Source organism: Hypanus sabinus, chromosome 1 (assembly GCF_030144855.1).
Source record: "Hypanus sabinus isolate sHypSab1 chromosome 1, sHypSab1.hap1, whole genome shotgun sequence".
Lineage (NCBI taxonomy): Eukaryota > Metazoa > Chordata > Chondrichthyes > Myliobatiformes > Dasyatidae > Hypanus > Hypanus sabinus.
This window is the reverse complement of record NC_082706.1, coordinates 111,328,482-111,353,901: the sequence shown is the minus strand read 5'-3', so window position 1 is coordinate 111,353,901 and position 25,420 is coordinate 111,328,482. Positions and strand designations below refer to the sequence as shown.

The window sequence follows — 25,420 nt, the reverse complement described above, 5'->3', positions numbered from 1 at the left end:
GGGCAAGCCTGTGGCACAAGGCTGCAACAGAGAAGCTTGAAAATAAAAGGGAATTCAATTCAAGCAAAGCAAGGCAAATACTGTGATTATCATGAAGGAGCAAGGAAACAGAATGAGCAAAAGGGGTACATCATGAGCCAAGGAGATCATAGGATAAACTATGAGAACACAATAGTACTGTTGGAGTGCTGGGGAAAGCACTCCTGCTCTTTATCATCCATAGCATTATTGAAAATGCTCCTGCCCCTTCCATGAATATCTTACACTTCTCTATCTCTGCTAGATTTGCCTAGATCTAGGAAACCCAACTGGTCACCAGTAAAACTGGAACAGTGAAAAATACATGAATCATGCATCCTGATTTAAATACAAACATAGTTAAATGAGGGATCTCCCATTATGGGCAGCTAACCCCTCAGGTACCGGAAATATGAGCGACTACAGTTGCCCATTTAGGGGTGTATGGACAGCTGCACTGTGTCATATATGCGGTCTGCTTTTCAGTTCCACAAATCTAATGTACCAGCAATTCCCCAGCAAGTTATTAAACCATCACCATCATCATCAGGGCAAGGAATTAAGTCATCTACATCACCAGGCTATCAATTTTCAAATAATCTTGAATCATCTGCTAACACAGTGAATGGACAGCATCCTAAGCTGCCCTAGTTATACAAGGTGATGGCACACAACATTTTCTAGCTGGACAACTAACTTGTCTGTCTCTCCATCTGGCTGGTGAATGGTGAATGGAGGTTGGAATAGTTTGGAAACCTGGAGATCCAAGACTTAGCAGTTTTTTTCCCCAATCTTCCTCAACAATGGCATCTCATTAGCATGATTTTATTAGCTTATAAATTAGTAACTATAAATATTTCACTGAAGATATTTCAAATTGATCATTTGAGAAGCCACACTCTTACTTGCTGGATTCAGATATTCGACATTCCTATGGAGAACATCTCACTGGTTCAGATGCTCGCAGAACTAAGTGCTGCTCTAAAGATCACATTATCTCTAAGAGCAGTGATTGACAAGCACCATCATAATTATAAATCCTTGGATATTAAAAGCATAAAAATCGTTAACTAGATGAGACCAGATATTTTTAATGAAGATTCAAAAATTTTGAAGTATATTATCAAAGTACACATCACCATATACAGCCCTGAGTTTTATTTTCTTGCAAGCATAATCAATAAATACATAATAGAATAATAACCATAATAAAACCAATGAAAGACCTTAATCCTTAATCTATGGGATTTAGGTGTGAATGGTGTTTGCTGCACCTACTGGCCATGGAAATAACAGAGACCATTCTTTTCTTTTAAGATAATTGACTTTTTTTGTTGTCTTTAAGATTTAGAATGTACAGCTAAAACTGTGATGGAAATCGGTTCAGTGCAAGGTAAAGAATGGAATCCTGTTATTCCTCCAGATGGGTTCCTTCAGTGTTCTATGATTCTATTAAAAGAACATGGTGAATCTACTTACTGAACCACTATATGGTCAAAAGGTTCCCAAATCTTTCAAGGTAGATTATAATTAACAAAATTTGCCATATTTTCTGGAATAACTACAACTAGCAAAAGACTAAACAAAACCAAGAACAAATTCAGCTCTAAAATGGTGTCAAAATGAATGAAACAATTGTTTGCAAGTTCTAATGTACATAGAACAGTATTGTTACCCATGGCATAAGTTCCCTTTATATATCCATGGATGAAAATAAACTAACTTTGCCCAAGATTTAAAGATCCAAAAGGAAGACAAAAACAATGCAAAACTGAACCAATGATAAAATAACTATAGTTTTCTTATTATAGCCAAATAAACTTTAGGTATATGGTCTTGAACAATTGTACCATTTATTACATTTTTCAAAAACATCAAAATGGCAGTGATCTGATATTTTTAGAAAGGTCATACAATTGTTCAGCATTAAGTGTAGCACAGGCTACGAAATCACAAGATTGGTGCTCCAGAACTAGCTCCAGCTCTAGCAAAACTGTTCCAGTATAGTTACAATTAGCATCCTTTCCAAATGGAAAGATACACAGCTATTTTCTGACCACATTAAACAGGGAAAATGCAACCCAGTTAATTATCAGTTATCAGTGAAAGTTATGCAGAGAATCAACAGCATCGACTAATTAATAGTGTGCTTACCCATGCCAAAACCACACACCTTCAACCTGCATCACAGCTTTCAAGAGAATATTCAAACACGGACTGCTAAGAGGCAAGAAACATTTGAACATCAAATTGCCAAACTCCGTCAAGGGAAAATTTGGCCACCCACCCTTTACATGTAATGAGATTCCCGCAGACAAATCCTTTACCATCAACTGGACAAGATGTCATCTGGGTCAACCTCTTGTATGTTGTAATATAGCTACAACAGAAGGACAGAGGCTGAGTTTCCTGTAAGGAGTGACTCACCAGCTTGACAGCTCAAAGGGAAGAGATGGAGTATGCTTCAATTGCCTTTGCAAATGCAGCTTTAACAGCATGCAATGAGCTTGGCACCATCCAGTGCAGATCAACCTACTTGACATTCACACCTACCACTCTAAATGTTCATGCCTCGCTACAAGGGCTGTAGTGTGTATCATCTTCAAAATGCTGTGCACCTCCCAAATGCTACATCACCAACTCTAAAATGCAAGAACTCTGCTACCAAGGAGGACAACAGCAGAAAGCACATGGAAACCATTAGAAGTCATGAAATCACTAGAAAGGCTGGTCCGGAGACACCTCTGTACCATTGTAAATCCATCACTCTACCCCCTGTAGTTTGCTTATGAACCACATAATGGAGTTAAGGACACCATTATGTTCCTGCTTCAGTGGGCTTACACCCATCTGGATGAGCTGAGCAGCACTGTGAGAATTATGTTCTTCGATTTCTCCAGTGCTTTTAACATCATACATGTTTTACTAGGGAGTACACTCATGGAGATGCAAGTGGGTGCTACGCTAGTGCCCTGAATTACAGATTACCTGTCCAGGCGGCTATTGTATGTGAGACTGCAGAGCTGTGTGTCAGACACTGTGGTTGGAAGCACAGAGGCACCTCAGGAGACTGTCCTGTCCCCCTTCCTGTTACTGTCTACACCTTGGACCAAAGATACAACTCGGAGACCTGCCACCTGCAGAAGTTTCCAGATGATTCGGCAGCTGTGGGCTGGGTCAAGAGGCTAAGTACAGAAGAGTGGTGGGCGACTTCATTGAGTAGTGTGGGCTGAATCATCTGCAGCTCAGCATCAATAAGACAAAGGAGTTGGTGGTGGACTTCAGGAAGGTGAAAACATCCCCATCTCCATCAAGGGAATGGATGTGGGAGTCGTCTGGGACTGCAAATACCTGGGAACTCACCTGGACCATAAACTGGACTGGACTAAAAACACAGGGACTCTGTACAAGAAGGGACAGAGCTGACTGTACTTCCTGAGGAGGCTCCAGTTATTCAATGTCTGCAGTACTTTGCTGCAGATGCTCTACGACTCAGAGGTGGCCAACGTTCTATTCTACGCTGTGGTCTGCTGGGTGTCAGGGTGAGAGCAGCTGATGCCATGAAGATCGATAAGCTCATCAGGAAGGCCGGTTCTGTTCTGGGGTGGAGCTGGATTCCCTGGTGGTTGTGACTGAGAGGAGGATGCTGCAGAAGCTACAGAGCATCATGGAGAATCCCTCTCACCCCCTCCATGACATTCTGGACAAACAGAGGAGCACCTTTAGTAACAGACTGATTCCACCGAGGTACACCACTGAACGCCACAGGAGATCCTTTCTCCCTGTGACTATAAGACTCAACTCCTCCTCCTCAAGTATATAAGTACATGGTTTCATTGCACATCTGGATTTGGCACTAGATCTTTATAATGCAGATTTTGTATTCGTTTTCATAACTCAATAGTTACATTTTGTACTTTAAAGTATATATTTCTGACTGAGCAACCTTGTAACATTAATTTCCTTTGGGATAAATAAAGTTTTATCTTAAACACCGTCACCTAAGGATTTCTCTTCATATTACACACCACCTGACTTGAAAATATATCAGACTTCTTCACTGTTCTGGATCTTTCTAACCAGCACCATTGTGAGTGTTTTCTCAACAGATGGACATTACCTTCTCAAGACCAATAGGGATGGGCAATAATTGCTGACCTTGTCAGAATGGTCTGGATTATAAAAATAAACAAAATTTACCAATTTTCCTGTGCATTACTAAGGAAATGCTGCATTATTGGAGGTATCAGGTTGGAAATCCACTACACCAAATGGAAATGTTGCAAACGAATGCTTTCATTGCCACAAAACAATTTTCAGAAGTGGAATATTTTATTAATATGGTCCTAAATAACATTCACCCATGTGACTGAAGGCCCTGACATTTTTCAGATGATTCATTAAACCTCAGGCCCTGCTCTCTTCTCAAGAGGATCTAAAAGATCTCACTGTACACTTTTGGAAAGAAGGGGTGTTTCTCTGTCACCCTTTCCATTATTCCATCATCAGCTCATCACTGCCTGTCAGAATAACTTCACTGGCCATCATACATATGGAATATTGTAACGAGGGTCACTAATTGCTAGTTTGCTCGTCCTTTTATAGAGACACAATACCTGAGAATTAGCCTTAAAACTTACAAAAGACTTATGATTCTTTTTAAATTTCTTTAGTTCAATGCCTCTGTTTAATAAATAGGGAGAAAGTCACGTAAGGAGAATAAATAACTGCACAGCAGTACAGACTTTGCCAGATATAATTTTTTTTGCAGTATCATTTTTCCCTTCTGTTTCTTGGAATTGCACAACTACCCACAGCCAAAATATTCTGCGGCCCACACATAGCCACAAAAGGACTGATTTTTGAGTTCCCTGGACTTCGTTCTTTCCTACACGCTCTTCCATTTTATTTTGCTGCTGTAGACATGGTTACAGGATTACATACTTCAGGTATTTTTAAAAACATATTAAAAGTAATACTAAAACAGAAGAACTGGTTCAGGCTTCTTTGATGGTTTATTGATATTTCTACATTTATTGCGAAGTTTCAGTGGCATTCCAAACATAATGGAGAACTGACGATCCTGTGAGGGTATGAGATATAAAGGTATTAGCTTCAGTGAAGAAATACCACAAAAATACATGGGTCTGAAAGATTTAAGCTTTCTTGGATCTCTTGACCTACGTTCCAGGGATTTGCGTTAAATAGCTATTTTAGTACAGATTTTCCAGAATTCCACTCATTTTGGAATGGTCCCCACTCATTTGAGGGTAAAAATCGACACTGAATATTCACAAGAAGCGCAGAAAAAATAAGGAACCATTAGCTAATTGATCTGAAATCATTAGTTGGGAAATAGAAAATAATTCTATTCTTAGTAATGCCTTAAACACATTTAGAGAAGCATAAACATGAAAAAACCACCAGATGCTGGAAATCCAAGCAACGGACACAAAATGATAAAGGAACTTAGGTCAAGCAGCAAGTATGGAAAAGAAAAATCAGTCAACCTTTCTGGCCGAACGCTTTATCAAGAAGTACAAAATGGTAGGTGACAGATGAAACCAGAAGAGGGGGTGAAGTAAAGAGCTGGAAGTTGATTGGGGAAAGAGATAAAGGGCTGGAGAAAGGAGAATCTTATAGAAGAGGACAGAAAGGGAAGTGGGGCAGTACTAGAGGGATGTGATGGGTAGGCAAGGTGAGAAAAGGAAACAGAAATGGAGAATGGTGAAGGGGGGCAATTACCGGAAGTTTGAGAAATCAATGTTCATGCCATCAGATTGGAGGCTATCCAGATGGAATACAAGGTGTTTTTCCTCCAACCCGAGTGTGGCCTCATCATGACAGCAGAGGAGGCCATGGACTGAGATGTCAGAATGGGAATGGGAAGTAGAATTGAAATGGGTGACCATTGGGAGATCCCAGTTTTTATGCTGGACTTGAGCACTGACATTGTACATAACAGTGCCCAGAAATGTATATAATACTCATTTGCAGCTTAACCATTGCTTTAAAGGTTTACCACAGGTTCTGTTCTCAGCTACTACTAATAGAACAAAGATTCCCACCTACTTTTTAAGCACCTACTTTTTAAGCAGCCTACATACCCTGGTACATGTCTGAGCACCTTCTTCGCAACTGTTCTTGGACAGAATTCACCTATTTTGGTTTAGGGCATTTGCTCATTCAGAAGGAATGTGAAAAGGTTGGAAGAGTTTTAAGGCTGATATATAGTCATACAGAGGAACAGCACAAAAACAGGTCCTTCAGTTCAGTTCCATACTAAGCATCATGCATCCAATTCTACATCAATCCAACCTTTAATTATTTTATTCTCCCAAAATTGCCATCAACGCCTTTCAATTCCAGTAATCATGTACACACTAGGGCAAGCTTAGTGTCCAGTTAACCTACTATGATGCTAGGATGTTGGAGGAAACCACAGCACCCAGAGGAAACCAACGTAGTCAAATGGAGAATGAACCAACTCCACCAAAATAGCAATTGAGTTGACAACTTAACCTAGCTCTCTGGAACTATGAGATGGCCATTGTACCATTTATACCAGAAGAGGGAGTTCAAAGTGAACAGCTCTATTTCTCACTCTATTCCCAGCAGGGTCAATTCAATCTCTTTTGAAACTGGTAAATGCTAATCAAATCCCCGGTGTTGTCCTAAAAAAGAGCTCAACGATAAACCACCCTTAAAGTAGAACATGTCAGAGAAAAACATCGAGCTACACAAAATGTAATATCTTCAATGCTAGGAGGAACAGAAACTTTTCATCAACTAAAAACATCAACGCTGCTCTACTCTTTCCATCTTGTGATATCATATCCTACAATGCTATCCATTCTAAGTGTTTTCAACTTTTAAAAATATTTTCTCTCATATTTTCACCACCTGCATGTTTTGCATGGGGGTGGTGTGGAAAGAGCTCTCTTACATCCCATAGTGTGCTCTTCTAATGCTCCTTCTTGCCTATGAACCTTAAACTAATCCAACTCACCCATCAGTAACCTGATGGAGGTAAGCAGTAAGTATTGGCTCAGCAGTCTGCAGAGACCCTAAAGCAGCTAACACACAGGTTCTTGCCCAGGAGTTCAAAGTTAAACCCTTAAGAAAAAGACATTCAGCCTTCCGAAGCGCAGGGAGAACCATGCAGTACCTGGGCTCTCGCTTCACAACTCCATCTGTTTTCATAACAAAATCAAATTTCAGGGAGGCTTTGAAAAGAAAAATTGAAATCTTTCTCTTACACTGTGAAAGAATTTAAGGAACCAGCCTAATACTTTAACACAAAACTATGCACAGTCTGTGGGTGGATAAACAGCAGTTAGGTGTGATATGCTATCATACAAAATATTGTTAGGTATTTAGGAAGCATATTTAAATATTTGTTGCTTGTTAACATCTATAAAACACTTGAAGTGTGCTCTAAAACCCAATTTACTCATCTGGATTACAGTCCAAATTCTGACTGCACTTTCACTTTTAATTCCAGTTCAGTATGTGGCTTTATATAATTATCTAACGGGCTATTATAAGTTTAATATTCCCAGAAAGAATTCAAATAGTATCCAAAAGATAAAGTTATCAAGAACCCAGTTTAGCTGCTTAAAAGGTTCCAAGTACAATATTCAACCTGAACTGGATAGTTTTGTTTCAAGCCAGGATAACAAAATATTTTGCAACAATGTGTTTCTCCAGCCTCTTATTAAGGAAACAAAAGGTGCTGGTGGCCTAATCCTAGGCGTCAGTCATTAGTTTCTGCAAGAAAGTACACAAATTTGAGAACCAGGTACGGTCAAGCTCAATCTTGGCCGTCAATAACAATTAACAGGACTATCTATGCATCCATGAGAGAGATTAACACATATGAGAGTCTATATCACGGAAGAGAACAGAAAAAAACAGATAAGGATTCACCATTTCCTCCAGACTGGTAAAATGCAAATTAGAAGGTTTTAAAACAGACTGAACTTAATATCTGCCAAAGGCAAAATTATCCTAGATATGATCTCCATGCTATCCACTTAAGCTTAGAAATCATACTTAGGCAAAAATAACAAGTAAACAGAGTATCCAACTAACAATTTAAACAGTAATGAGACCATAAAATATAGAAGTAGAATTAGGCCACTTGGCCCATTGAGTGAACACCGACATTTCATCATGGCTGACTGAATTTTCCTCTCAGCCCCTATCTCCTACCTTCTCCCCATATCCCTTCATGCAGAGACCAGTCAAGATCAGTCAACCTCTGCCTTAAATATACATCATAAAGACTTGGTCTCCACAGCTGCCTGTGGCAAAGGATTCTACAGATTAACCATTCTCTGGCTAAAGAAATTCCTTATCTCCATTCTAAAAGGATGCCCCTCTATTCTGAGGCTGTGTCCTCTGGTCCAAGACTCTCCCACCACAGGAAACATCTCTGCATCCACCCTATCAGGGCCTTTTACCAATTGATAGGTTTCAATGAGGTCACCACTCATTCTTCTGAATTCTAGTGAATACAGGCCCAGAGCCATCAAAAGCTGTTCATATAACAAGCCATTCAATCACGGAATCATTTTCTTGAATCTCCTTTGAACCTTCTCCAGTTTCAGCACATCCTTTCTAAGATAAGGAGCACAAAACTGCTCACAATACTCTGAGCGAGGCCTCACTAGCTTGTAAAGTTTCAAAATTACATCCTTGCTTTTATATTCTAGTCCTCTGAAAATGAAAGCTAACATTGTATTTGCCTTCCTCACCACAGACTCAAACATTTTAGGGAATGCTGCACAAGGACTCCCAAGGTGCACAAAACTGCACCTCAGTTTTTTCTATTTTCTCTCCATTTAGAAAATAGTCAACTCTTTCATTTCTTCCACCAAAGTGAATGGCCATACGTTCCAACACTGTATTCCATCTGCCATTTCTTTGCTCATTCTCCTAATCTGTCTAAATCCTTCTCAAGTCTCTCCATTTCCTCAAAATTACCTGTGTCTCCCCTATATTCATATTGTCTACAAAATTTTCCAACAACGCCATCAAGTCCATCATCCAAATCACTGACATATAATGTAAAAAGATTTGACCCCAACACAGACCCCTGTGGAACACCACTAGTTACAGGCAACCAACTAGAATAGGCTCCCCTTATTCCCACTCTTTGCCACGTGTCAATCAGCCACTGCTTTATCCATGCTAGAATCTTTCCAGTATTACCATGAGCTCGTAGCATGTTAAGCAGCCTCATGTGTGGCATCTTGGCAAAGACCTTCTGAAAATCCAACTATGCAACATCAACCAATTCTCCTTTTGTCTATCCTGTTTGTTATTTCTTCAAAAAATTCCAACACATTTGTCAGACAAGATTTTCCCTTGAGGAAAACATGCTGACTACTGCGTATTTCATTATGCGCCTCCAAGTAGCCTGGGACCACATCCTTAATAATCAATTTCAACATCTTCCCAGCCACTGAAGTCAGACTAACTGGCCTATAGTTTCCTTTCTCCTGCCTTTCCCCCTTCTTGAAGAGTAGAATCACGTTTGCAATTTTCCCGTCTTCTGGAACCATTCCAGAATCTTATGATTCTTAAAAGATCATAACTAATGCCTCCTTAGTCTCTTCGGCCACCTCTTTCAGAACCTGGTATATACACCATGTAGTCTAAGTGACTTACCTACCTTCAGACCGTTTAGTTTCCCCAATAACCTTCTCTCTAGAAATGTAACTTCACACAATTCATCATTTCTGACAACTGGAACTTCCAGCATATTACCTGCATCTTCCACAGAGAAGACTAATACAAAATACTTACTTACTTCATCCATCATTTCCTTGTCCCCCATTATTACCTCTCCAGCATAATTTTTCAGCAGTCTGATATCCACTCTCACATCTCTTTTACACTTTAGGTATCTGAAGAAACGTTTGGTATCCTCTTTAATATTAGTGGCTAGCTTACTTTCATTTTCAATCTTTACCTTCTTAATTACTTTTTTAGTTGCCTTCTGATGGTTTTATAAAAAGCTTTCATATCCTCTAACTTCCCACTAATGTTTCCTCTATTATATGCTCTCTCTTTGGCTTTTATGTTGGCTTTGATTTAACTTGTTAGCTACAGTCATGTCATATTTCCTTTAGAATTATTCTTCCTCTTTATGACGTATATATCCTGTGCCTTCCAAACTGCTTCCAGAAATTTCAACCATTGCTGCTCTGCTGTCATCCCTGCCAGTGTCTTTTCCAATCAATTCTGGCCAAATCCTCTCTCATGGCTCTGTAATTCCCTTTACTCCACTGTAATACTGATACATCTGATTTTAGCTTTTCCTTCTGAAATTTCAAGATGACTTCCATCATATTATTATCACTTTCCCTGAAGAGTTCTTTGACCTTAAGCTCTATAATCACGTCCGTTCGTTACACAACACCCAATCTAGAATAGCTGATCCACTAGTGAGCTCAACCACAAACTGCCCCAAAAACCCAACTCATAGGCGCTCTAGAATTTTCCCCTCTTGGAATCCAGCAACAACCTGATTTCCCCAATCTACCTGCATATTGAAATCCCCCATGATGATTGCAGAATTGCTCTTTTGAGATGCATTTTCTATCCCCGTGTAATTTGTAGACCACATCTTTACTACTGTTTGGGGTTCTGTATAAAACTCCTTTCGGGATCTTTTTACCCTTGCAGCTCCTTAGCTCTATCCACAGTGAATCAACACCTTCCAATGTCATCGCTAAAGATTTGATTTCACTTTTTAATCAATAGAACAATGCTACACTCTTTGCCTTCCTGCTTGTCCTTTCTACATAATGTCTTTTACTGGACATTAAGCTCCCAGCTATAATCTTATTTCAGCCATGATTCAGTGATGTCTACAGCATCAAACATGCCAATTTGTAACTGTGCTGCAAGCTCATCTACCTGGTAATGTTGCAATATATCAATTCATCAATATTGTAAACAAAGCAACAATTTGAAATTATATACCCTTTAAAAATCGCTAAAGAGCCCAAACAAATAAACAAAATGGATGCCAGTCCATTAAGAGAATTGACCAAAGGTTTCTTAAGATTTCTTTCCAAGAGGTGGAGGATATTAAAACTGTAATTTTCGAGAGTGGATTCTAAGTATTCATGAAAACAAATTCCTGAAAGCATGGGGACTGGAAAAGAAGAACTAAAATCTAGGGTTTTCTCACCATCACTATTACAAAAGATTTAATGGAAACGTAGCGACAGTATATATCATTCACTCTCTCAGACCACACCATCTTATAGTCAGATATTAGTTGATCTGCATCCCAACTCTATTTTCCCATTTTTATTCCATTTGCTTTGATGCCATCACCAAACAGAAAGCGTCTGCCTTGAGGGCTTAAACTGTCTCAGCATTAATTGACTTCAGGAGGAGCGAGTTCACTGAACAAAATTATGTTGTTACCGAAATAAAGTGCAGAAAACATTTTTTACTAATGATAGAAATAAGTTGCAAGTATTTAGCCATATACTTCACATTTTGCACATTTGAGCAGAGCATCAGTGAGGAACGATTCAGACCAGATTTACAAAACACATTAGAAAACCAATTACGTATCAATCATTGATTGGACACATTGAGACCACAAGGATTCCATTCATACCTTTATTATACTAAGTTTTCATAATGTTCCTATTATCCTGAACAAACTACCATTCCAATTGAATAATATGTTGATTAGCAATGGTGGTATCATATAAACATAATGATGATTGACAATGTAATACATAAATGTATTCGAATATTAATTGAATGATGACTAACAAATTCTAAATGATGACTTAAGAAAATAATCACATAGAAGTAATATATAAAAGAAAGATCATACTGTACTTCCAGGGCAGACAATCAGGATTTGTTTCCACTCCTGTTCCATGAGTTCTAAATTTCAATAGAAGCAAACATGAGATCCTCATGAGCCGCCTTACGTGAGCAATTTGGGAAATGCTGTCTTTGCATTCTCAGTGTTTCATGAGGCAAGGAACAAGTAGGAAGCTGCAGTTTTTGAAGTAGGCTTTGAAGTAGTTTTCCATGTCTACCTGGTGATTTCTTCCCACAATGGATTACCTATCACACCAGATTGGAACAGATTAACTATTTTAAGAGTCTGAAGTCATGCATGCAATTTACCTGACCTGCCCAGGATCTCAGTCATGGATTGGAAAGGAAGCCAACATTGATTCACTTATCCTCCAGTGGATTTGGAGAATGTTGTGGGAACAGCAAGAATGGTCACTTTGATCATTTTGCACTAATTTGTTCTAATTGTGTTCCTTCTTGTAAAATAAATATATATATGTGTGTGTGTATATATATATATATATGTTCAATTATTGCTTTTCTTGCAAATGCTGCTTATGTGATGCTATGTGCCTGAAATACTGCTGTGAGTAAGCTTTGCATTGAACTTATGCGTTTGACAATAAACTCAACATTGACTTTGGCTTTAGTACATCTCCAGTTCTTTGCACAGTAGGTGTAAATAATCCCAGCCTCTCACTCACGTGAAATTGCAAAGGCATCTGCATCACCATCAGCTTGATAAGTACTGACCACCTCCTACGTTGCTCTGTCATCTTGAGGTGGCATGCACCAAAATTGTGGTGCCACAATAGTTATATCTCTACAAAATCCACTGTTTTGAGCACCTGTGAAGGGACTCTTGATTTTCCCAGAAGAAAACACTTGGACTGGTTTGACGAGAATGATCAGGTTACTTTAGAGCTATTTCATTGTAATTGAAATGTTTGTGGATTAGAAGTTGCCCAAAGGGAAGCAAGTCCTTTCTACAGACACCTGAACAATGAGTTTCAACAGAAAACCTAATGTTGGACATTGGAGAAACTGGACTTGGGACTATTTATAGACAATATCTCAAGGTGATGCAAGACTTCCTCTTCACAATACTTCCAATTTGACTGACAAGTGAATTAGTGTGAGCAGCCTTACACCTACAACTACTCTGCCATGGATGGTCCCAAACTCGACTGTGAAAGGAGATGGGTGGGGCATGGGGCTAGCAACTACATCCCATTAAAAACCCAGAGAAGCTCCAAAGATCTCATTCCTGGAAGAGGAAGAATCTTCAAAGATGGGATAACATGGGAACAACTTGAAAGATTAGTCCTGGACTGGGAAGCTGCTGTCACTAACCCATGCCCCAGAAGGGGTAAAGGGCTTATGTAAGTAAGCAACACCAACAACCCCAGCACCGATGTGTCGTTAATTCAACTGGCTCCGATGGGCAGGACATTGCTGATACCAAATTCCAACAGCAGGCACTTTACTACGTTACTTTATGACAAGGAATTACCAGGTGAACAGCAGAAAAAATTCAAAGATATTCTCAGAGTCTGTTCAAAAATGTGCAGTTTTTAGTAGGAATGCTAGTCCATGAGTAAGAATTCCTAGTCCATGATTGCTCAACAAAGAATTGGAGCACTCAGATTTGTTTAAGAACCACGAGACCTTGTGTTCAGAACATATCGAAGCCCAGCATGAGTGATGGAAAAAGGGCACCTTCTCCCAGCCCCATACCTCCTACCTCAACAGTGGCAAGCCCAGGATCCCACAATAGCCTCATTAGAACCTACAGTACTGGAGTGAAAGCAGGTCATCATTGGCTCCAAGGAATCACCTAAAAAGATGGGATTGAGCTTTTGCTCAAAACATCACGTGCAGAAGTAATTCAAATACACCCTTCAGCTACAAAGGTAATGAGAGCACATCCAGGGTAAGACCGTGTTGCTTTAGTGGGAAGTAAGCTTTTAAAAACCAACAGAAGGCAACTAACAAAGTCATTAATAAGGTAAAGCTGGAATATGAAAGTAAGCTAGCCAATAATTTTAAAGAAGATACCAGAAGTTTCCTCAGATATATAAAGTGTAAAAGAGAACTGAGAGTGGATACTGGACCATTGGAAAATGATAGTGGAAAGGTAATAATAGGACAACAAAATGACAGACAAACTGAATAAGTATTATCAGTCTTCACAGTGCAAAACACAAGCAGTATAGTGGAAGTTCCAGGTATCAGGGGTCATGTGGCATATGAATAAATAGAGAGAAGGTTCTTGGGAAACTGAAAGGTCTGAAGGTAGGTAAGTCACCTGGACTAGATGCTGTACACAACAGGGCTCTAAAAGAGTTAGCTGAGAGATTATGGAGGCCTTACTAATGATCATTTAAGAATCACTAGGTTCTGGATGACTGGAAAATTGCAAATGTCACTCCACTCTTCAAGAAGGGTGAGAGGCAGAAGAAAGGAAACTCTAGGCCAGTGGTTGGGAAAATGTTGGAGTTAATTATTAAGGACGAAGTCTCAGGGTATTGGAGGCACATGGTAAAATAGGGAAAATTTCAGCTGACAAAACTGTTTGAATTCTTTGCAGAAATAACAAGCAGGATAAACAAACCAAAATTGGTAGATGTTGTGTACTTTGATTTTCAGAAGGCTTTTGACAAGGTGCCACGCATGGAGGCTGCTCAACAAGCTAAAATCCCATAGTATTACAGAGCAGATTCTAGAATGGATAAAGCAGCGGCTGCTTGACAAGTTGCAAAGATGGGAATAAAGGGAACCTTTTCCAGCTGGATGCCGGTGACTAGTAGTGTGCCACAGGGGTCTATGTTGAGACCGATTGTTTTTACATTATGTCAATAATTTGGATGTTGGCATTGATGGCTTTATTGGAAAGTTTGCAGACAATACAAAATAGGTGGAGGCACAGGTAGTTTTGAAGTAGAGAGGCTACAATAGGACTTTGACAGATAAGTAGAATGGACAAAGAAATGGCAGATGGAATACAGTGCTGGGAACTATATGGTCATGCACTTTGGTAGAAGAAATGAAAGGGATTGACTATCTTCTAATGGATTGAAAATGCAAAAAAATAACACTAAGGTGCAAAGGGACTTGGACTCCTTGTGCAGGATCCCCTAAAGGTTTACTTGCAGGTTGAGTCTGTGGTGAGGAAGGCAAATGCAATGTTAGCATTCATTTCAAGAGGACTAGAATATAAAAGTAAGGATGTATTGTTGAAACTTTACAAGCTGGTGAGGCCTTGCTTGGACTATTGTGAGCAATTTTGGGCCCCTTATCTTAGAAAGGATATGCTGAAATTGGAGAGGGTTCAATGGAGTTTCACAAAAATTATTCCAGGATTGAGTGGATGTCATATGAAGAGTGTTTGATAACTCTAGGCCTGTATTCACTAGAACTCAGAAGGAGAAGTGCTCTAATTGAATAGTGAAAAGCCTTGATACAGTGGATGTGGAGCGGACATTTTCTATGGTGAGACAGTCTAAGAACAAAGGACACAGCCTCAGAATAGAGGGGCATCCTTTTATAATTGAGATGAGGAGGAATTTGGGGAATTCTTTGCCACAGGCAGCTTTGGAGGCCAAGTCTTTATGTATATTTAAGGCAGATGTTGATAGATTATTGATTAGTCAGAGGATGAAGTGATTGATACATACAGGGAGAAGCCAGAAGACTGAGGCTGAGAAGAAGATTAGATCAGCCATGATGAAATGGCGAAGCAGACTGGATGGGCCAAATGGACTAAATCTACTCTTATTATCTTATGATCTTCAAAATTAATTGTTCTATATTAATATCCTTAAAATCCTCAAGAAACCAACATTCATTACTGCACTTTCATGTTAAGAAGTTCATTGCACCAGAGGAATGTGCAGTGTGCGCAGCAATCTGAGACAGTTTAGAAATTAATATTTCGTTATTGCACAATGATTACTCCATTTTGTTCATGCAAATTCTGAAGAAATTTGTTGTGACAAAGAAATGTTCAAGCTTGTAAATTAATTGTTAGATGTCCCATCGCAACATGTGAGGAAATGCATTTGTTTATAATTAATGGATATTTGCATAGTCCGTACATAACCCTATTTCAGTAGATTTTTCAACAACTGACAAGGTCCAACGTTCAAATCGCAGAATTTTTATCCTGCTCCTCAGCCTTCCTACCCAAAAACAATTTTCTTGAAATATTAACAATCAATTGAAAATTACCAAAAAAAAACCTCATTGTAAGAAAATAAAAGTTCAGGCTGGAATCCGTTTTTTTTAAAAAGCATGATTTTTCTACCTACTATGTACAAGTGTAGACTTTATCAGGTCATTCAGGAAGCAGACCGCAAATTTAAATTATTGTTTAATATGTATAGACACATTATAATACTCCTGCCGAAGCTGAAGACCAACTTACGTAAGTTTTTTTTAAAAAAGTTTAAACATAGCAAACGGGACAGAAAATATCTTAGTGAAGCGAGCCGATTCACTTCCTGGACAAGTTAAAAAGATTGCAGAACAATTTTTCGAGCTTAGCAGCTATGCATAAAAAAAAGACAACCAACCTTTGACTGGCTTGCAGCTCAAACTGTTCCTAGCTTGAAGAATGCTAAAAACACCAATGCATCGAAGTATCAAAAGTTAGGTTTTACCCCAGTTTTCCGACTCACTTTAATCGTCGAGTTTTCTGCTGTGTGCGTTTTTTTTACTTGCTCACGTCCGGAGTGCCTTCCTCTCCACTGGACTGCGTGTCTGTATGTGTTACGATACAGGAACCAGCTCCGCTAGCTTTGGTGACCTGAAGCCAGCGGCTACGAGCTCCTCGCTATTCGGGTCTCCGAGACACAACTCTCTCCTTTACTCATTTGCAACTTTGCAGATCTCAACTGAAAGAAAAGCCGATCAGGGCAAATCTTCCTTGCTCATCCGGTTTTTATGTAACTTCTTTTCCTTTTTTCCAATGCAAATAAATCAATGCAAAATTCCACACCCCAAAATCGCACTTCGTCCTCTTCGGCCGCCAAGCTTCGACCCTCAATCTCTGTTTCTTACTTTCAACCACCCCACTGTTTTTTTCCGTGTGAAAGTTCGGCATATGCGTGCGTCAATGTAATATGAGCACCAAAAAACCATGACGTGGCGCACACCGCCTCATCGTCTGTAATTGGCACTGCACACTTCCACACCCGTACTGTACTGTATTATATGTTGAAGAGACTGCACACCGCTGAATTGTCCCAGGTATCAGGCGGCGAGCACCTATTACTTAGTTAACACCAAATGAAGTCAACCCACAGCTGTCAGGAAAAAAATATTAAGAATTAACGTTAGGCATAACTGAAATAGATTGTTAATATATAGGAGCCTAATTTTCAAGATTTTTTTTGCCTAAGTGGAGTGTATTGTCATGTGTACAAGGACAGTGAGGTACAGGTACAATGAAAAACTTGCTTTCAGCAACATCATAAACACAAAAAAATAAATATAAATTTTGACAGGAGCAGAATGAGGCCATTTGGCCCATCAAGTCTACTCCACCATTTCATCATGGCTCAATCCCATTCGCCTGCCTTCTCCCTGTAACCGTTCACACCCTGACTAATCAAGAAACTATCAATCTCTGCCTTAGGTACACCCAATGACCTGACCTCCACAGTGGCCTGTGACAATGAATTCCACAGATTCACCAGCCTCTAGCTAAAGAAATTCCTCTGCATCTCCATTCTAAATGGACGTTCCTCTATTCTGAGGCTATACCCTCTGGTCCTCGACTCCCTCACCATAGGAAACATCCTCACCACATCCACCCTATCTAGGCCTTTCAACATTTTATAGGTTTCAATGAGATCCTGCCTCTTTTTTTCCTAAATTCCGGCACCTAAAAATATCAATCGTTTCTCATGGATAAGCCTTTCATTTCCAGAATCATTTTTGTGAATTTCCCAGGAACCTTTTCTAATGTCAGAACATTCTTTAAAAAAAGAAGAGACGCAACGCTGCTCACAATATTCCAAGTAAGTCTGATTTTATTTCTTCTACCGAAGTGTATCACCATACACTCCCCACACTGTACTCCATCTGCCACTTTCTTTGCCCATTCTCCTAATCTCGGACCTTTTGTAGCCTCCCTTCTTCCTCAACACTATCTTCCCCCTCCACCTATCTTCATATTGTCTGCAAACATAGCCACAAAATCATAATTTCTGCCACCTAGATCAGTGGGCTCTAGCATCAGCCTCTGCAGAACACACAAGTCACTGCCGTCAACCAGAAAAAGCTCCCTTTATTCTCACTCTTTGCCTCCTGCCAACCAGCCAATGCTCTATCTATGCTTGTATCTTTTCTGTAATACCATGGGGTCTTAACAGCCTCATGTCTGCAACTTATCAAAGGCTTTCTGAAAATTTAAGTTAGTAACATCCACTGATTCTCCTTTGTCTATCCTGCTTGTATTATTCTCAAAGAATTACAACAAATTTGTCAAGCAAGATTTTCCCTTAAAGAAACCATGCTGACTTCAGCCTATTTTATTGAGTGCCTCCAGGGTACTGGTGAGGCTGCACCTGGAGTATTGTGTGCAATTCTGGTCTCATTACTTGAGGAAAGATATACTAGCTTTGGAGGTGGTGCAGAGGAGGTTCACCAGGATGACTCCAGAGATGTGGGGTTTAGACTATGAGAGAGACTGAGTCGCCTGGGAATATACTCACTGGAATTCAGAAGAATGAGAGGAGATCATATAGAAACATATAAAATTATGAAAGGGATAAGATAGGGGCAGGAAAGTTGTTTCCACTGGTAGGTGGGACTAGAACCGGGGACATAGCTTCAAGATTCAGGGGAGTAGGTTTAAGACAGAGATGAGGAGGAACTGCTTTTCCCAGAGAGTGGTGAATCTGTGGAATTCTCTGCCCAATGAAGCAGTGGAGGCTACCTCAGTAAATATATTTAAGACAAGGTTGGATAGATATTTGCATAGTAAGTTAATTAAGGGTTATGGGAAAAGGCAGGTAGGTGGAGATGAGTCCATGGCCAGATCAGCCATGATCTTACTGAATGGCAGAGCAGGCTCAACGGTCAGATGGCATACTCCTGCTCCTACCTCTTTATGTTCTTATGTACCTCAAAACCTCTTTCTTAATACTGGATGCTAACATATTGCTAACCACTGATGTCAGGCTAACTGGCATATAATTTCCTGTCTTTTGCCTCCCTCCCTTCCTAAAGAGTAGTATGATATTCACAATTTTCCAATCACTCCAGAATCATTACAGAATTCAGTGATTTTTGAAAGATCATTACTAATTTCTCCATAGTCTCTTCAGCTACTTCCTTCAGAACTTCTGGGTGCAGTCCATCTTTCCAGGTAACTTATCTGCCTTAGACTTTTTGACTTCCCAAGCACCTTCACTCACTTCTTCCCCTTGACACTCCTGAATTTCTGGCATTCTGCTGGTGTCTTCTCGAGTGATGTAGGATGCTGAACACTTACTCATATTGTCTACCATTCCCTTGTCCCACATTACTACCTCTCCAACAGTTTAATAATTACTTTTGTCTCTCATTTATACTTCATGTACCTGAAAATTTTTATAATTCTCTTTTATATCATTGCCTACCGTACCTTCATATTTCATCTTTTCTCACCATATTGCTTTCTTTCAGCTGCCTTGTTTTGGTTTTCAGGTGTTTCCCAGTCCTCTAATTTCCCACTAATTTTTACCATATTGTATGCTCTCTCATTTGCTTTTATGTTTTCACTTCTCATACTGATGCAAACAATTTTAGCTTCTCCCTCTCAAATTGCTTTGTGAATTCTATCATATTATGAACACTGTCTTCTAAAGGTTCCTTTACCTTAAGCTCCTTAATCAAACCTTGTTCATTACACTCCCCTCCCGTGCCAGAATTTCCTTTTCCCTAGTGGGCTCAAACACATGCTACTCTAAAAATCTATCTCCAAAGCAGTCTACAAATTCCTTCTCTTGGGATACAGTATCAACGTGATTTTCCCTATTTACCTACATATTGAAATACCCCATGAATACTTCATAACACTGATCTTTTTACATGGTTTTTCATTCTCCCATTGTAATTTGCATGGCTTTTCTGTTTCCATTTGTAACCTAAACCCCACATCCTGGCTGCTTTTCAGAGGCCTGTATATAACTCCCATCAGGGTCTTTTTATCTAGCAGGTTCTTAAATCTACTCACAAGGATTCTGTATCTTCTGATTCTATGAACTAAGAACATAGCAAGAAAAATCAGTAAGAGGCCATTTAGTCTTTAATAAGATATGATTAACATATGAGGAGCATTTGATGGTCTGGCGCTGTACTCACTGGAGTTGAGAAGAAAGAGGGGGGGGATCTCATTGAAACCTACTGAATATTGGAAGGTCTAAATGGAGTGATCATAGAGAAGGTGTTTTCTATAGTGGGAGAGTCCATAACCAAAAGGCACTGCCTCTGAGTGAAAGAACCTCCCTTTAGAACTGAAATGAGGAATATCTTTAGTCAGAGCGTAGTGAAACTGTGTAATTAATTTCCAGAGCGGATTGTGGTGACAAAGTCATTTGGGATATTGAAAGCGGAAGTTGATAGGGTCTTATTAATCAGTGTGTCAAAGGTTACTGGGAGAGGGCAAGAGAATGAGACTGAGAAGGGCAATAAGTCAGCCACGATCAAATGGTGGAGTGGACTCAATAGGCTGAATGGCTTAATTCTGCTCCTATCTCTTATGGTCTTCTGATCCAAAATACTTTCATACTACAACAGCTTTTATTGTTGCAGATACAGTTAAACTGCTTAATACTCCCTGTATATTTCAATGTCATGGCTGAATACAAAATACTTATGTCACAATACTCACAGACAGAATTAGAGAACAGCCATAAGCAGAGAAATTTTATTACACAATATACAGTGGATTCCAGTTAATTAAGCAGTCAGTTAATCAGGGCAGCCACATGTGGGACAACTCTTAAAGAAGAAAAAGAATCAAGAAAATAGCCGTGATTCCCTTCATTTATTTTGGACACTATGCCACTTAATTGGAGCTGGAGACTATTGCCGAACATTTTTAACTGCTGTCAGTCACATGCTCATTGTGTGGCCATTAGAAACTAAGCCGTGTTTAGTGCGAACAGTTCTTAAATATAGTCAGTTGTGTGTGTTTGTGGTCAGGGAGTGGTGACTTTTGTTACTGATAGTTGGCAAGTAATTAACAGTGAGACAATTCAGAAAATGTTTTGTTCTCTGCAGTTTAAAACATTCAGGCTTGGAGATGCCAGAAATGGCTACCATTGCAAATTAAATGATTTCTGTACTTCAACAAGTTAGAAACGATGAAGAAGTTGAAAGTATCAACAATCATCTTAAATTTTACAGTGAAGATTTGGAGGATGCAATCCTTGAAAGCACTATTTGAAGGCAGTCCACCATCTGCATTATGTATCTGCATTGATTTATAGTCAATCAAAAGAACCTGTCAGCGTATACTGAATATATTCCTCTGTTGATAACTACTGGGAACTAATACAATGCTTTTTTAATAATACTGTAGTAGCTTTGGCAGAGTTCTAACTTATTCAAATTACACAATTCGTTTCTTAGTTAAATGGTAGTTTGCCTTTTTTATACCTTTTTAATTATGTCCATGAAACTTGGGGCAGGCACTCAATTGGGCCAACAAGTACTAGCCCCAAAGTGTCCCAATTAATTTGAATCTACTGTGCTTTGATGTGGACATGTAGTAAATACAAAATGCCTGATGATGATGCAATTGAGTAAATCAAACTGAAACTGGCTCTATAGCCCCACCATTGAATACCTAGAGTGATTGCACATAAGAAAAAGAAGTACAGGATATGTCAAAATAATTTTTGTTATGAAATTACAGTGACAATTATATACTTATTCCCCTTTTTAATTTTTTCCTCATCTTCTTTGAGCTGGTTAAACTGAAAGAGGGTGAAATGGCACAATCTCAAGCCAGTAATTTATGATCAAGTGTCCCTAGGGCAAGTTGTAGCACAGTCAGGTGTTGACGATTCTGCTCCAACATCATGCCCAGATCCAGAGAACCATCCATTATATTTGTATAAGCTCTGAACTAAAAGCCCCTGGCCAGTAGGAAGGCTTTCCCTCTTCTTCCTTCTTCCATTGTGCAGCAGACACCAAGCTTAAAAACATGTACCACCTGGTTCAAGGATAGCTTCTATCCTGCTGTTATAAGACTCTAGAACATATCTCTTGTACAATAAAGATGAACTCTTGGTTTCTCCATCAATCTCAGTATGTTAGTCTAACCACACTGCACTTTCTCTGTAACACTATATTCTATATTTTGTCATTATTTTGCCTTTTGTCATACTTTGATATACTTATAATTGGAATAAATGGTCTGTCTGGATGGCGTACCAAACAAAACTTTACACTGTATTTTAGTATATGTGACAATAGTAAACAATTACCAATTGATTGATATGGAAATGTAGTACCGTATTTATAAACATAGAAAACCTACAGCACAATACAGGCCCTTTGACTCATAATGCTGTGCCCAACATATACTTACGTTAGAAATTACCTTGGGTTACCCATAGCCCTCCATTTTTCTAAGCTCCATGTACCTATCCAGGAATCTCTTAAAAGACCCTATCATACTTCTGCGTAAAAAAACTTACCCCAAGACATCTCCTCTGTACCTACTTCCAAGCACACTAAAACTGTGCCCTCTTGTGGCAGCCATTTCAGCGCTGGGAAAAAGCTTTTGACTATCCACACGATCAATGCTTCTCATCATCTTATATACCTCTATCAGGTCACCTCTCATCCTCCACCACTCTAAGGAGAAAAGGCCAAGTTCACTCAGCCTGTTCTCATAAGGCATGCTCTCCAATCCAGGCAACATCCTTGTAAATCTCCTCTTTAATACCCATGTTTCCATATCTTGATATTGCTCCTCCATGCGATCCACCTGGGTGGTGGGGTGGAGATACGTTTCTACTACAGGAGGTGTAAAGCACTCCTTCCCTCCTCTAACTTGCAGGTCACCCTTAGGCAAGGTGTAGCACCTGCTTAGCTTCCCTCCTCCCACTGATCATGGTTACGTGAAGCCATGGGAGCAGGTGGTGGATGGTCTTACGAGCAGCTGCAGCACATCACAAGTCCTGGTTATGCGATCACTGATGCCAGGCAGACAATCTCGGAAGAGTATTGATAATAGCTGGGGTCACCAGTGTTTTAAAGTTACCGCCCAGAAGAAGGCACTGGCAAATCATTTCTGTAGAAAAAATTGCCATGAACTATCATGGTCTTGGAGACCAGGATCGCCTATGTTATACAACACGGCACATAATGATGCTGCTGATGAGATCTATGTATTGAAATTTGTTTGTGATCCTTTCTAGTTCATGACCCATCATACTTTCAACATCTTCCATCCCTCAATTGGATGGTTGTAGTTTGCTTGCCATTTCAGAGACTCCAACAATAATTAAAGCTGATACTTTAAAAGAAGCAAAGACACATATTGCACAGAAAGAAACTATTCAGAACACCAAGAAAAAGCTTCATGGTCAGAGTATCATTGTTGGGAGATTGAATTGAGATTCTCTTTGCCCCTTAGACATAGAATATCCCATAATACTATTCAAAGTAAAGTGATTGATGTTACAGGACAATTTTTTTTTTTACCAAGATCATCAAAATAACCTATTGTAGTTATCACATTGATTTTGGAAGTACTTTGCCTTGTAATATTCCCCTTTACTAGAACAATAACCACTTCATTGGCCATGGCATTCTTTGGGACCATCTGAGGACATGCAAGTTATTGTTTTAAATGCAAACTCTTTATTTGACCAAATGCAATTCAAGGAGGCCCTTCAAAATTATATTGTTAATCTATTAGAAACTTGTAATGAAATCTGAAAATTGATAAAATTCACAGTTTCCACCAACTGTGTATTTCAAATTTACTGATGGAGTAGCTTTCCAACCTCTCATTAGCAGATCTCTATTTTCATTCCATTTATCACGCAAAGTTCTTAAATATAAAAGATGCAAGTGGTTGTGAAGAACATTTCTAATAGTGAATATCTCTGCATTTTGTTTGTTCCTGATTTGTCAATCTGAAGATTATCTGTCAACCACATATTTCCTGTAAGATTGTCAAAACATTTACACTATAACCTCTCCCACTACTTTCAAAAACTTTATCTCACTGAATCTTCCCTCTATGTTTTCTTTAGCATATCATCTGAATATGTGAGGCATAGTATATAAGCTACAATGTGACATGATCTCTAAAATGTCCTGAAGCATGTAGGAAGAATAAACTGATATTCTGCCATACATTCATTCTAATCTTAATCCTTTGATTTAACCCCATTGTGTATGGGTTTTGAACTACAGGGTGACAGCCCTGCAGATACTGCAGATGCTGGAGATCTGAAATAAAAACATGAAATACTGGATGACCAGGTATCTGTGGGAGGAAAGAAAAAACAGTTAGCATTTCAGGACTGAACTGACAAAAGGTTTTCAACTCGAAATGTTAACTCTGCTTCTCTTTCCACAGCAGATCTCTAAATTGATGATAATTTCCCATTTTTAAATTAAAGTGCGAGCCGCACTCAAGACTGACAGGGGATTAACTGGTCAACTATCAAGATAAATAGGCTGTGCTTGCATACAGATTCATATTGCAAGCGAAGGATGGGGATTCTCAATGTAGTTAGATCGAACAATCTCCTTTTTCCAAGGCACTTCCATCCACATGTCAACCATTTTCAAATGACAATTGGCATCAAGCAGATGCGTGGTTTTGGAAGTGGCTGATTCTTAACACCTAATTTTTACACTTTTCCACTCTTTACATTTTCTCCTTCCATCACTTCAAATTATTTTCCAGTGTCACTTGCAGAGACATCTGAAAGATTGATTAATTCTGTTTACTCCCTGAGTTACCCAGCTATCAACCTTCTTCTATTTAAATTGATCACAGCTAATCTACAGCTGAATTCCATAGCACAGTTTGGATTTGTCACCAAGAGTTCTAAACAAATTTATGACATTTCCAGCATTTGAAGTCAATCGGAGCATGAAAATATCATAATTTTCAGGGCTCCCTCTAGGTCCCACATCATTCTGACTTGCACATGAAACATTTCTATTGCTTACAAACTTCTGGAACTCCGCCTACCTGCACTCTCGAAGTTTTATTTTACCATTTAGCTACAGCAGTTCAAGGGATAGATCAGAGCCCCACCCTTTACGATTAACTCAAGAGGGGCAATAAACGTCAGCTTTTACAAACAATGTCAATATCATTCTTTGAAATCCCTGATACTCTTTTGTATTAATTTAATTGTTAGAAATGTTAACTGACTTTTGAAAAGAGAAACTTAAATGCGTTGAAACAAGAGATCCAGCAGGTGTTGGAAATCTTGAGCAACAGACACAAAGTGCTTGGGGAATTCAGCAGTATCAAATACACATACTTTTTTGTAATCCTTCAGATAATCCGAATCTTTCTCTTCTC

At 39.2% G+C, this 25,420-nt stretch overlaps 1 protein-coding gene across 4 annotated transcripts in view; it reads right to left on the bottom strand.

Moving 5' to 3' along the window:
• Positions 1-25,412, bottom strand: part of map3k22 (mitogen-activated protein kinase kinase kinase 22) — a 110,757-nt gene extending 85,345 nt beyond the window's left edge. For 2 of the 4 annotated variants that reach the window (XM_059974557.1, XM_059974585.1), the window contains exon 1: positions 16,542-16,975. The gene's annotated coding sequence lies outside the window, so the exon portion shown is untranslated. Of the gene's footprint in view, positions 1-16,436; positions 16,976-25,379 lie in introns of those variants that run through there. The other 2 variants (XM_059974577.1, XM_059974568.1) reach the window with 2 other exon arrangements.
• Between the last annotated feature and the right edge of the window lie 8 nt (positions 25,413-25,420).